This window comes from Nicrophorus vespilloides, unplaced genomic scaffold (assembly GCF_001412225.1).
Source record: "Nicrophorus vespilloides isolate i.1.1-1 unplaced genomic scaffold, Nicve_v1.0, whole genome shotgun sequence".
In the NCBI taxonomy this organism is placed as follows: Eukaryota; Metazoa; Arthropoda; class Insecta; order Coleoptera; family Silphidae; genus Nicrophorus; species Nicrophorus vespilloides.
Genome location: NW_017098568.1, coordinates 17034 through 31378, shown reverse-complemented (window position 1 = coordinate 31378; position 14345 = coordinate 17034).

Below are 14345 nucleotides of genomic sequence, written 5' to 3'. Positions count from 1 at the left end.
TAAACTATATTAATAATTGTATGATTCTTTTGGTTTTTATTGTCAGTCATAATTTGAATAATCAATGTCTATTGTAATTATCCTCATTTAACTCAAAGTACTATTGATTATCCAGACATAATAGACTTTAGTGACATAATACTAAAATTGTACGTAATACTTCTATTTAACATAAAATAATCTTATTAAGTCTGTCATAAGAGTGTATAGATGAGCGGCGGATATATCCGCCATAAATCTTTACACAAGAGTTTTTGCTTATGCAAAATTGCACTGTGGTGATGCAGAATCTTAGTTCTAGTGACTAGTCTCTTCCTGACGGTGTCATAAATGTTTTGATATTAGTTCTGTAGAAGCGCCACTTGTGTTACCATATTATTCTACAACATAATACACAGCAGTTTCACAAAAAAAACAGTTGTTAAATTACTAAGTTAATAAATGTAAATTTCCTAAAACAGCATGAAAATATATTTAGCGTAATGGAAACAAACTAACTTTGCTTGTTAACTGGATGATTATGCAAAAGTTCTAATTCTCTTAACTAGTTGTTACTTTGTGGTTATGGTGGAGACACGTGTTAAAAAAAATGTATTATGCAATGACTTGAATGAAGTGCACTGAATATGTCACATGAACATGTCAAAAATATCGCCGAGGGAGATTTAAAATATAGCTGTAAAAATGATATTGTGGAGCTTTTATTGTGAGCAAAAAAAAAACGGAGATTTATGTGTGATGTAATTTTTCATTTTGTTAACGTTTATTTATTATATATTTTTTGAGTTATGTTTTTTTTTTGATAAAAACAAACAGGTTTTTCATTTGCAATTAGTTGTGTAGAAGTGATGTAATGAATCTTAATGGGATTGGGTTGGTGTTTAGGTTCTGAAGAACGCGAATCCTTTTGTTGTTTCCTACTCTCTCTATCTCTATATATGGAATTGAATCAGCTCCAATTTTAACTGTTTAATGTACAAAGGGTCCCGAAGTTCCCTCGAATTAGAAACGCCGCAAACAGGCGAAGTTATTTAGATGGTCTAATTTAAACAATTTGGAAGAAGAGTTATTGGGCCAACATGGCGACATCCAAGCGCATAACCATCCACCTAAGGGGACGTTAAATTTAACAGAGAGACGCAAACAAAAGCTGGCGACGGGATTCATCCGCCAACGGGACGGGTCGGGTGGAGATGGGGGGTTTTGGTTAAAGGCCCTTTCGTCCACCCCCGCAGGGCTTCCGCTGCTCGTGATGTAGTTGATGAGTCCAAGACAATGGCCAGGCTACATTACAACCAGACCACACTTTCCCAGAGACAAATGCACTTAATTAATATAGCTGCAAATTGCACAGCATCCCGAAGATAAATCTGCAAACAGGATGGGTTATCTCTCTCTCTCTCTCTATCCAAGCCCGGTAACATTTTTGTGGTCAGCCCGAACGGTGTAAGTGGGCGGAAATGCAGTTTCAATTACAATCAACGTATATTTGCGATTTCTTTCATCCTCCTCCCTTCTCATCCCTTTTCGGTTTAGATATACGGGGTGGCGCCAGAGTTACGAACGCAGACGCATCGTCCCACCGTTTTCACTCCCGGAATGAATGTCTGGAGGGCTTTAAATTAATTATTCATAAAATGGCCGGAATGAAATTGCCCTCCTCTACAAAAAAATAAATTCTCTTTTTTTACTCTCTCTCTCTCTCTCCGGCACGACAAAATCGTAATTGAGGCATCGCCCGTAAAACTGTTATCTTCAGGCCCTTTTATTAACGTCGTTTATTGGCTCAATGAGAGGTAGTTAAAATTAAAGTTGTTATCACTATTATAGAATTTCCATATATCTCATAAAGGTGGCATTTAATAATCATCGTTTTTTTCATATTTCCGTAAAGATCAGTAATTAATTCTCCTAAGGTATCATTTTATTACCTACGTTTTTCATATTTGTAAAATGACAGGTAGTTCAAATTAAAATTGGATGAATATACAAGACTTTTGATACTTTTTATACTGGTGATTTTTTATTAAGAAAGTTGTTCAATGAAAATGTTTGCAAATTGAAAATGGCTTTTGAAAAGAAGTTCAAATTGGATGACTACACAAGTCTTTCTATATTTCTCGTATAATTGTTCTTATCTTATAAGAGTTATTAATATTGTAATATTGAGAATTAGTTCAAATTGAAAATAGCTATCGAATTACTACGCATAGTTATGATCTTTTATTATCACATTTATTTATAATGTTTAAATGACAATTAGTTCAAATTGAAATTAGCCAGCGATATCCGTATTAGTGCAATGAAAAGTAGTTCAAATTAACCTTGGATTGCTATATTAGTCTTTCCTTATTTCTCATATTTGTGACTTTTATTATTATAGTTATTCATATTGTCTCAATGATAATTAGTTCAAATTGATCTTTGATTACTATATTAAACTTCAATATATTGATATTGTTTCAATGATAATTCGTTCAAATTGATATTTAATTACTATATTAAACTTTCCATATTTCTTATACTAGCGATCTTTCATTATCATGATAATTCATATTAGATTAATTAGTTCAAATTGAAAATAGCCTTTGAAATAGTTCAAATTGGATGACTATACAAGTCTTTCCATATTGAGACTTAGTACAAATTGAAAATATCCATCGATATTCATATTAGTGTCATGCGAAATAGTTAAATAAAATGAAACATAAATTGCTACGCATACTGGTGATGTTTTATTATCACATTTATTAATATTATTTCGATGAGAATTAGATCATATTGAAAATAGCCATCGATATCCGTATTAGTGCAATGAAATAGTCTTTTATTCTTTCTCAGATTGGTGACTTTTTAATATTATAGTTATTCATATTGTCTCAATGAGAATTAGTTCAAATTGAACTTTGCTTACTATATTAAACTTTCCATATTTCTCATATTAGCGATCTTTTATTATCATAATTATTCATATTAGCTCAATTAATTAAAATTGAAATTGACCATTGTTATGCGTTTTAGTACAATGAGATGTTGTTCAAAATTAATCATTTTCCATATTGCTACCAGTCAATATGGAAAATATATATTCAAATTAAAGTTGGTATCAATATTTTAACCATATTTTTCGTAGTGTTGACATTTTATTATTATAGTTATACATGTTGATTAAGGTAATTCAAATTTTTGTTGGTAGCACTTTCAATATCTGTCATAAAACTGACATTTTATAATCATCATTTTTCATATTAAACCAAGTATCTAAAATTAACGTTGGTATCACTATTTTTTATATAATATTCTCATATATTTTTCATATTAGCTCCACAATTAAAGTTGGCATTATTTTCCATATTTCTCCTTGTGATATCATTCACATTTCGCGAAACATGGCAATAAAACGGAGGCACAGGAAAAAAACACACGAAATGGAATTGAATTGATATTTTCCTCATCTTTTCACGAGATATTTCTATATTTTTTCCCCTCTTCACATCAACGACCGTTCATTATGCATCCCCATTTTCTCTGGTTATTATTTGTTCCTTTCTCCTTGCGCTTTACATTTCCTCCCGCTTTTATTCGACTTTTCAAGTCCGGAATTGCGTTCGACCATCCTCAATAAAAAAAATTACAATTTTAAAGCAGTGCCACTACTACTCGCATTTTACTGTTATCTTTATTATGCAAAAATATGCATTAGCATTTTTAAATATGAAAATACAAACTTTTCATATACATTATACATTGTAATGTATAAATAGTACTGTACTCTACTCCAGCTATAGAATTAGTGTTTCATTTTTTTTTCTCTCTACATGAATATTTTTGTTTAATTTGTAATAATTTATTTATTTATGTCAATAAATTATTTATTTCAGCTCAAACGGGATTTTTTTTTATATAAAATCAGTAACATTTATTTAAATTTTCTTAATTAAATTTAAATATTTTTTGTAAATAATACAAATAATAATCCAAATTGTTGTTTATTGAATAACAAGAAATTAAAGCAATGTGCAAGGAAGGATCAGGATCAGGACTAGGTCGAGATTAGAGATCGAAAATCGGAAATTGATGGGTTCTCATCGTGGATAATTGATGGGTGGACAGAATATGGTCGCAATCAAGTTAATTATCACGTGATCGAGTGCATTCCATTTGGCATTTCGTGGAGGGAGGGTCTGATTTATTGGCAAAGCCGCATCCATCAACCCAGAACAAAGTGATCCGCCCTTTTCCACTATTAACAAGTGTGCATTTGTATTAAAAATAAAACTCATATCCACCTCAGAGCTGCAAATCTACGAACATACACACATACACAAAAATATGTCATTGGTTCACCATGTCCTTCGATTGTTTCCACAAAAAGAAAAGAGCAGTGCGAACAACATACTCTGTTAATTAGAAAAACCAATCAAATAGCTTGTCAGAGAGAGAAAAAAAAAGCAGAAACATATAATTCCAAAATAAAATCGAGCCGTATAGAACGAATATCCAGTTTCGTTGCACGGTTTGTATGTGCGTGATCCCTTTTTTTAGGGTCAATGTGTATTTTTTATACGTTTGTAATAAATATACTTTTGAAGGGTCCAAATATGCCAAAATGTAATAATAATAACAAATATACGTTACTACTACGGACAAAAAAATAAAACACAAATAGGTCAATACGAGTCATATATTAAATATGAAAAAAATGAACAAAATATTAATTTTTACAACAAAAACAGATTAATTCTTATTATTTAATGAATTAAACATCATTTAAAACTGAGTTTACTGCTGAAAGCATGATATTGAATGAAATTCGAAATGTTCATCAACTCTAAAACCACTGTTTAATATCGCATTAATTTAGTTTCATTTACCTGCGTCTCGTATTGATTACATAATTAACGCTTTGATGTACTTTATAGTTTTAGTTTAATTATTTAATTAAATTTTCAGAAACCTTAACTCTAATAATCATAATCATAATGAAAAATGTAATTTATAAACAGTTTAATGATTAATTGTATAAATATTATAGTTAACTCTATAATCCAAAAATTGCATATTGTAAATAAGTAAGTTGTTATCTGACATTTAGTTTTTATTATGTTTTCAATTTGCCTGAAACTTCCGCAAACTTTAGTTCAGTTTAGTTTTCCTTACACTTTTGTGTATACTCACACGATTACAATATACATTTTTGAAAGCACATGTAAAACGTGATTTCACTTAAAATATAAATGTATTTTTATAAAAAGGTTGACCCATTTTTATTATGCTCCATTATTCGACTAATTAAATATAAAAATCAAATGTTATTGCATTGGAATTTACAATTTTGTTTCATAAAGTCTATTTTAACAATAAATTAAAGATTCAAAAATCAAAAATGAGAGAAACAAAATTTTTATGTTGAAAATATCATTTGCGAAAAAAAACTGAATATTTGAAGAAGGAAAACGTAATTGAATGTTTAAATATATATGTTTTATATTAAATAAGCGAAATGCGTAACAATAGATTATTCAAATGTTAAATTAAATAATTTGTACAATTAATGATAGAATGTAGAAGTCCATTAAACTCTCTTGGCACAATTGCGCCATCTGTTGTTAAGTAATTATTTTAATTACCTAAGTGCTTTACTAACAATTACGATTTACAAACTATGATTAACAAATAAATCTAATAGGAGAATACATTATTGTAAATAAATGATAATAAAGTAGTAAAGTTCGTTTTACATTGAAGTTTTTTTTTCTCAAGTAAACATAATTCCCTCTATAATTAAAGTTTATTTTAAGCTCAAAAAAACTATAGACTTTATGTTAATATTAAGCTTCTTTACATTTATATTTTATACTCGAATTAAAGTTCTTCACTTGGAGGAATTATTACAGTTTAAGTATATAAAACAAGATGGAATTGTGCTTTAATTTTGTTTTAATAAACTCCCTTTGGAATTGCAAGAAGAAAAACTGAGTGTCTTTCTCATCCCTTGTTGTTTATTTTTTGCGTTCCGGTTTAAAGAGAGAGAGAGAGAGATTGAGAGAGGGTAGTAGGGTAAAAAAGCAAATGTTTTGGGATCATTAAGGAACAGAAGCGTTAATTTGCTTTGGGGCGGAGGTAATTAAAATGCTCGGCTTTGGGGATGACGGCAGACGCGGAGAGTTCTTTCTTTCTCTCTCTCTCGCTGTTTCCGACGAGCGCACACCGAGGCACAGAGGGGTTGAAAAGTGACGGAAAATTGAATCTTATCTTTTTCGGAGGATGGGTCGGATTTGCATACATTTTGAGGGGGAGCGCAAATTAGTGCCGGTTGCGCCCTCGGGAGGTGCCGCCCCGTAACTGGGGGCTCGTTCAAATATCGCGCCTACACATTATACATAGGTATACTATAATACATACACGAATATATAATATATTATATAATGTATGTTATACCTATGTACACACACAAATAACATCGTAATTAATACTGCGCAAATAATATTACAATGGGACCGTCATTATCCCGGACACAATCCACTTTACAACAATTATTGTTTGTTATTAATAATTAATTACTAATCGCAGGACATTTATTTCCTGTCGGAACGCTCGAATCCTCGCTTTACAATAAACAGTAATCAAGCCTTTCCACCTATTTCATTAGTTAACTTTCTGTTAACTGTCAACCCTCGTTATTTCTGTAAAATAAACCATATAGCCCATATGGGTTTCTATAAATCAATAACCACATCCAAGAACAGATTCATTCCCTGTCCAATCAAAAAAAAATTAACACAACTAATTCAAACGTATGTAAATTGCGCTGCCCACAAACAGTGTTAGTCGTGGGTCCATAAAGTGTGTCAGTAGAGGGGCCCAAACTATGTTACTTATGGGCTATCAAACAGTCATAGTGGAGGGCCCTCAAACAGTGTTAGCCCAGGTTAACGATTCGCCCCTAATCATATAGAATTGTAATGTTTGCATATATGTTTTTTTTATTGATTTGAAGCTATATCCCGTCGTTCTATAAATCAATTACAAATAGGCTTAGTTGAGGCATCTCAAATAGTGTTAGTTGAGGGCCTTCAAACAATGTTAATCCAATGTTAACGATACATCCCTGCTCATATGGTTTAGTAAATTTATTTTAAGTAAAAAGTTAATTCCATCTTTCTTATTACGTTCTATTGAAAATTGCCTAAATTTAGTTTCAAAATGTTTCTACGTTCTATCGTGTTATTTAGTCCGTTCGTAACGTCTTATTTATTTCTATAAACTTTGAATATAATACCAATGTATTGTCTAATACTAGCAACTTATACCCAAACTCTTGAATTGTCACTTTAGGAAACTCCCCTTCAAACAGTTATTAAACCTCAAGAAACCTCACCTCTTCCATTTAGAATTATTGTATTGGTTTCTACACACACATTTCAAACTCTTGTCATAACCACATAACGCAATTATAAGAAAATCTATGTAAATTAATAAGTATTCTGATTTAGTTTTATTTTATATAAACAATTTCATTTATTAGAAATAAAATAATTTAATAAGTTTCAAATATTTTCAATAACAAATATTTCTTATTAATTTCGTATAAACCTGTAAGATTATTGTAAATTTGTATTTGGGCGGAAGACTGCTCATAATAAATTATACGGACATTTCTATAGAATCATTATATATTCCCATGATTTCTATAAAAGTACAAGTAAATGATGTAAGTAATTACATTCGTAATATATGTGTAGTAATGGAATAAATTAACAATTACAAATATTAACTGAATGAATGAATAAGTATAACTTTATGTAAATTCTTAATAGACTAAATGAAAATTACATTTAGAATTATTTGTATAATGTATGCTTCCTATCATTTGCATATATGAAATGACAGATTTAATCTGTTTGATGTAGTTTGAAGTGTGGTCTGAGGGGTGGATGTGTGCGCGCGGATTACAGCAATATTTATTCTTTAATTTGTTTAAATTACTTAATGCAAATAAGTTTGGTTGTTTGCGGCTTTTGTAATTAAACTAACTTAAGATTGATACATCCCCTCTGTATGTGTGAAACAGGTCGCGGGGGGCAAACAAAGGGTTTTGGTGTGTGTGTGAATGCATACACGTCTATACGTGCGAGAGAGATCGAGAGAGGCTGTGTAATCTGCAGAACAAGCTCTTATCCCAGACGCCCCTGAACACCCACCACCCCCGTATGCACACACACTCACAACACAACACACTACATCTTCGGGCTTCCTCCAGAGATTCAAACTTCTTGCGAAAACAAATTCTCTAAAATTTTATTTGCTTTTTTGCAGGTTCTGGGATATTCCTAGCCCTTGGTGGCAAGCGAGCACGGTCCTCGTGGGCACCGGAAGCGCCCTGAGTCTTCTGGTAGCGGTGACGGCGACAGCAGCCTGCTGTATAACGTATGTCGTCCACACAGGATCGGCAAGGATCGCGGGTTCATTACAACTCGTTGCAGGTTAGTTCCATAATATCCTGAACGGTCGTTACGTTCGCTATTTTACGATTCCATACCGAAACGAGCCAACATATAACATCCCCGACATCCATTCGTTTTCTTTCATCCTTCCTCTTTTTTTTGCTGCGTGTATATGTGTACACTTCGCTACGAGTCCTTCGAGGATCGCGGCCCGAAAAATCCGTTCTATACTGGAAATTTTATTACGGCCTTTATGGCCCCGCGCGCATTCCCAATGAACGCCTCTAAATTCATACATTATATAAGGGCGGTCGCGCGTCGTAAAATTTAACGGAACAGAGACGCACAAAACTTACTTGTTTCCATTCGCCTCTTTTTTCCGCTTGTTTGCGCCGTCAATCTTCTTGTCTAGTTGTTTTTTTTTTCTTCTTCTCGTAGAGCGTTTTTCCTCTGCCTCTGCAGGCATCCACCGTGGACGTGTGGGGGAGGGAGGGTTGGTTTATTGAATGTAAAATATTCTCTTGGGTCGTGGCAAAAGGAACGATAAAGGGACGACCATTTGCATTTTAGTTTTGCGCAGGGTTGGAGTGTGGAGCTGCTTGCACGAAGAAGAAGTAAAAAAAAATGTAGAAACGCGAACACATATATTTAGAGGAGAAAGAAAATCGAGGATCATAATGGTGTGGTGGTTCGGAGACACCGGGGTTAGTTTAGAGTAACGAAATAAAAAAAAATACAGACAAGGTCGATAACTTGTTCGGTGCTCTCGCATTTCTACTCTACCCTCAACTCTCTATGCATGAAAACTTATTTAATTACATCGACTGATTTTCCTACGACCGCAGACCGCGAAACCGAAATTACGTAAACGCAAATTCGACATTGATTTATCCGGCAAAAAGGGATTACTACATTCGAAATGTATACGCGCAATTAATTGTGCCTGAAACGAGCACACAACAAACGCCCCCTTCCGAAACGTGGGTGGATACCCGAAAGAAAAGCAATTTAAAAACTGTTATTCAATTTGCAATTTATGTAACAGTTTTATTCTAAAAAATGCTTTAGTTTATAAAATGTATATTTTGTTATACTTATATTATAACCAGGACCATCTTAACCACAGGTCTAAATGAGCTATAGGCAAAAAGCGCCAGCCTTTACTCTTCCTTCTGCGTATTTTCTTATGAAGAGGGGCGCATTATTCTTTATAACACACGGGCGACAAATATCTTAGGACGGTCCTGCTCACAACCGTATTTCAAACCTCTAATTGGTTCTTATCGGCATTACCAGATATATTTGTTTTTTTTTTATAAGTTGTTCCTAGTTTCAAACTAACAACTTTGGTATAAAATTTTATAATCATATTTATGTTGGTAATAAGATTATATCAATTTATAAGCAATTTATGAAATTTTCATTAAATACTAAAATAATCTAACAAAATCGATTTATCAGGTTTATATAAATTTGAAACTATTATTCGTTCTAAACAAATAATAAAATAATGATTTATAATTAATTAGACTGCGGTCATTAACCAATGGTAAGTTTTAATGATTAAACGGATGCAGAGATTTGACGATGATTTTTCTTTCATTTTTATAAAATAAACATGCTTAGAATATGTTTTATTTTATCAATTATATATTCATATAAATTAATTACTAACGTTACGTAACGGAGTGTTACCATTATTATTTCTCTTACAATTTGATTTCAAAGAAACAAGTATCAAATATGCTGGCTAGATCAGTTGGATTTGTTCGATAAGTTTGCCAATTCGATGTAACTACAATGTGCAGCACATATAAAATCGTCGGTGAGTTCAGAGTTCAGTGAATTTTCTGAAATGTTTGCGTTTTACTGGTTTCCAGACATTGAACGCTGAAATAAATTAATGAACCTACAGCGGCCAATACATAAAACCTTTGTTTTCAATATTCATCATCAATAACAATACGTGTATTTCATTTCGATTCAAAAACCGTTATGTTATGAAATTAATTAAAATGTTTTGAAAACTAAACAAATAAACTTCATTCATCGAAATCCATTGTTTATTTTCGAATTTATAACATTTCAATCCAATTTTAATATCACTTGAATAATAATTGTTTTTATTTAATTTAATATAATATTAAGTACGTATTGTATACAGTATATACGTACGTAAATTTGAACTGAAATTAACCAAAAAAAAATGTATAACAAAAATCTAATATAAATAAAACTAAACCTCGTATAGTGCGCGTAATTGGTTCCGCCAATATTGCGAACTCTTTGGAACAGGACTAATCGAGGAGGACTTTAAAACAGCATAACAATAAACTGCACAAGAAGAAACTTGACTGTATAAAGTTTATGTATCAAAAAAACTTATTTTTATAATTTACTTTGTTTTAAATGTTTCCAACCGGATTATAGTCAATTACAATATACGAGGTATTATTGTATTTTGTACTTGTTGAATTATTTAAGATATAGTAAAATACTTGGCAAGTATCTTGTAATGAATATATTATTACTCTAAAATTAATATAAAATCACAAATTTATGATTTATGTATTATTTATAATGTAAAATATGATCATAAATTTGACAAAAAAAACTCAGAATTTACTTTATTATCTAAAAAATTACATTAGTACTTATGGTGTATACAGAATAAATGTATTTTCTGTCCTAATAACAAGTTTATCAATGTATCTGAACTTACTTGATAAAAATATATAAATAAATGCAATTTAAATGGAAGACAAATCTATGTTTTAAATTGGTATTATTCCAATTATTTTCTGAGCTTTAATCATCAAACTATATGTATATTAGGTAATAAATAGTTTGTTACGGTTATATCGATGTTCGTCAAGCCCCCACAAGAGAGTTACTGTAATCTAGTTTAAATCTGTTGACTCGAAACACATCGAGAAAGTTTTAAACTACTATAGTTTGCAGATTAAATGGTTTAATTTTCATTATTACCTATTTTCATACATTATTTACGTAAACAAAATCAAAATAATGAAAAATAATTTAGTACTTTATAAGTAAAGAATATGAATTTATTTGTTTCTATGTTATTATTTATTTCTCAATTTTTATTTATTTACTTACTTTCTTTCGTAAAATAAGTAAATAATCATTCTATTTCCAACTGTTTTCCAAACTACTTCTTTCTTCTTATAAAATATAAATTAAGACTTTATATAAAGAAATGTTATTATTAAATATTGTCCCAAAATGAACTGATATTTTATTTTTTTAATAAAACATATTTTATATCTGATAACCGATAATATTTTTGTTTTATTAGAAAGTAGAGACATTGAGGTAAACGGTTAACAAAAAAAAAACAAATAATAAAATGTATAATTCTTTCAAAATTCCACAAATAAACTTTATCAATAAATATGAGCGTCAGAAGCTATAAACACAAAACACTATATTGTTTCGAACTGAAGTATTTCATAATAAATTACAATTATTATTATTTACCATTATTGCGATTGTTATATTTCAAAATTAATTGTTTTCGCTGCGAGCGTTTATTTCATCAGACTCGATCAATAACATTAAATTATAACGTTATTATAATATTCAAATAAAATCCAGCATCCAACAATAATTATTAATACATCCCCGAGTATTTATTCAACATAAAGTATTCTATTCGCAGTATATAGATCAAAGTATTCTTTGGAATCGTGTATTTGTTTAATTGCGTAAGCTTTAACATGCATTTCATTCATTTCCAATTACCGATATTTCAAAATATTTTTGTACAGTCGTTCGTTTCATGGAATAAAATGGATATTGTTACGAACAGGCGTAACACAACACAATTTCACATGCATGTTTTATGTCAAAACATAATAGTTGTTGGAGCTGACAACCGAGCGATTGTCAATTTTGCCTACAGTAAACAGCGCTGAGCTTAAGTTATGAATTATTTATATAATACATTGTACATTGGTTATTTCAAATATGAAATTGCAATATGCATGCAATTTTTTTTTCTATATAAAATTTCTTTTGTGTAAGCTTCATTTAAATCTGAGCCCGAATTCAATAGTTTTTCTTTTATTTAGCTCCCAATTTTATGAGTTTTACGTAAAACTTATTTAATTTGTCATTTGTGCAGATAATCTGTTACCCGAGCTGTTTGAAACCGGACTAATTGAGGAAGTAAATACAAACAAATTATAATATTCTTTTGTTAGAATCTGATCGAAGTCATCGCAAGTAATTAAAGGAAATTAATAATATATAAATATATAAAGACATTTTTTTCAAATAATGAAATAAGTCGATAATAAATAATTAAATATTGGAAATAGCTAAATGTACGCTAATTAATATTATTATTATTATAAAAACTCATTACAAATCCCATTTATCAACGTATAAATATTTTCATCCTGATTTTATTTTCAATTATAAAACAGATTCAAACTGGAGTGTTCCTTGTTAATTGCATGTAGTGTAATTAAATTTCAATATTTATATTTATATATGACATTACCTGTTTTATTTTTATATTAAAAATAAATGATTATAAATTTAATTACATATTCGCTGTGGCGCATACAAAATTAATTACATTTTATATAAAATCCATACGTTTACATTGAATATTTTTTGTGAGCTAAATACGCATTCAATATTAATATTTTTTTAAATAATCTTCAATTATTAATTTGACTAATGGATTTACAAAATCAGATTATTTTCGTTATATCGTACATTATAGTTTTTGTAATTTTAATTTTAATTAAACTTAATAATTGATTCATAGTTTTTTAAAATTGAATAATATACAGAGACTTTCACAAAAGTGGATGGAAAATGTAGAAAACTACCTCGCTTAGTCCGGTACGTAAAGCAGAGTAATTAGACCATAAAATATGAAAATTAAAGAAAAAACTATGGCCTATTCAACAACTTTATTGCCTAACTTATCGTATTCGAAATAGATTCATACATTCTGAAAGTTTGTATAAATAATTAGGTAGAGCTAATGTTTATCAATAAACTTAATAATAATTATTACCTAGAGTTTTTCTAAAAAAATAATAATAATTTATTGGCCAAACATCAATACATAAGAAAAAAAAGTACATTCTATACATAAATACATTCTAACATAAAATATAAAAAAAATATATTAATAGGTTGGCCAAAGGGCTAACGACCGAGGTCTTTCCGCCCGGGAACATAAATTTAATTATGAAATAATACAATATTATAATAACAATATACAAATGAAAAACAGAAGAATGAGGTGTATCAATCGAGGGACAGTAGGTATTGGAATAGGGATAATGTGGGATATTTAAATTTGGGAAGGATATTTGGGTTTCTAGGGGCACATCATTTAGAGAGGAAGAGTTTTTCTATTATACATTTGATGTAATAATAGATCGGTAAAGTTCATCAATAAACTTGATTTTTCGTGCCTTCACGTTTTATTTAATTGCTCACTTACCACAAGAACTAATTATTTCACCGGATATGCAAATTAAAGACAAAAGTATGAGTTCTCTAAAGATTTTCACCCCAAAAGTGGGGTATTTGTGATTTTCCTGTTATAAGCTGTCAACTTTTGGCTACTTTTATATTCTTAATTAAATAAAAAACAAATTAGTCAATTTCTTACAATATAATGTTAGAATTTGATGATTTTTCATATATATTCATACTTTCTTAAAGTTTCTATAATTAATAATAATTATTACTTATAGTTTTTCTATTACACACGATTTGATGAAATAATTGATAGGTAAAGTTCATCAATAAACTTGATTTATCGATTTTTCATGCCTGCACGTTTTATTTAATTGCTCACTTACTACAAGCACTAATTATTTCACCGGATATGCAAATTAAAGACAA